Genomic DNA, 1,508 nt, shown 5'->3' with positions numbered 1-1,508 from the left:
TAGGCGGAGGCCACGGGCATTTACTCCAGCTTCATCATAGATGCAAGCCACACTTCTGACAGTGTCCCAGCTGCTTCAGTTCCCACAACCAGAATACCACAAGCCCCAGCCAAGCGAATGCTCTAGCCCTGCCCATTCCACACCATAACCTTGCTCTAGGTGGGTGACAACCAGAGTCGGGGAGAAGATGTGACCTTGGGCTACTTTTGAGCAGAGCTGCAGGCACCTATACAGGCAGCACATGGGGCCTCTGAGCTATACTCACTTATATCAACTGTACCTTCCTTTGGGGCAAAGACCCCAGTGCAGGGAGAAGGAAAAAACACCCTTAAATGGAGCAGAGCCAGCTCAAGTCTGACCCTCAGGGCATCCACTCCAGTCACTTGGGAACAGACCCCCACCCCTGCCACTGAGCAGAGAGGAAGTCTGTCTCATCTGTGCAGGCTCTAGCTCTGCCAACACCAGCCACACTCCCTATCAAGTAGACAGTACAACATTGAGGAAAGGGGTGGCTGGCATCTATGTCAGATCCAGCCCTCACACCAGACACGGGGCACACGAAGTCTACCCAGGGATGCTCTCAAAGAAAAACATCCCATCAAGACAACAGATAACTGTTTAACCTAAATTCATAAAAATGGAGAAAGGTGAGTAAAATGATAAGGCAGAGGGATTACTCTCAAAAGAGTAAGAGAAAACCCCTGAAAATGCAACAGTGATAATCAGTCTACCACACAATGAATTCAAGATGTTGGTAATAAAAATGCTAACTGAATTAGGAGAATCAATCTAAATACAGATAATTTTAACAAGAAACTGGAAACTTAAAGCTTAATAAAAAACAGATAATTCAATTTCTGGGATAAAAAGCACTCGAAGTAATGACAGACAACTAAATAATGCAGAAGAACACATGAGTGATCTGGAAGACTGAAAAATGGAAATCACCCAATTGAAACAGCCAGCAGAAAGGCACAGATTGAAAAAAAACCCACAGCAACATAAGAGTATAAAATATGATAGTATAAGATATGCCAATATCCACATTATAAGGGACTCCAAAAGGAGAAGAGAGATGGAAATTGAAAATGTATTTGAAGAACTTTTGGTTGAAAAATTCCCAAACCTAAAGAAAGAAACATATTTAGGTACAAAAAGCACAGAGGGTCCCTCAAAAGATGAACTCGAACAGACTGACACCAAGACATACCATAACTTAAATGGCAGAAGTTAAAGAGAATTCTAAAGGCAGCAAGAGAGGAAGAGAGGCATACACAAGGAAAGTCACATAAGGCCATCAGCTGATTATTCTGCAGAAACTCTGAAGGTCAGAAGAGAGTAACAAAACATTCAAAGTCTAAAACGGAAAAATCTGCAACCAAGAATACTCTACCCTGCAAGATTATCATTTAGTATAGATGGAGAGAGAAAGAATTTCTCAGACAGGCAAAAACAAAGTAGTCAGCAATATTGAGCCTACCCTGAAAGAAGTGTTGAAGGGTCTTCTC

Source organism: Budorcas taxicolor, chromosome 5, assembly GCF_023091745.1.
Source record: "Budorcas taxicolor isolate Tak-1 chromosome 5, Takin1.1, whole genome shotgun sequence".
Taxonomy (NCBI): Eukaryota; Metazoa; Chordata; class Mammalia; order Artiodactyla; family Bovidae; genus Budorcas; species Budorcas taxicolor.
The sequence above is the reverse complement of the archived record's forward strand: the minus strand, read 5'-3'. Positions refer to the sequence as shown.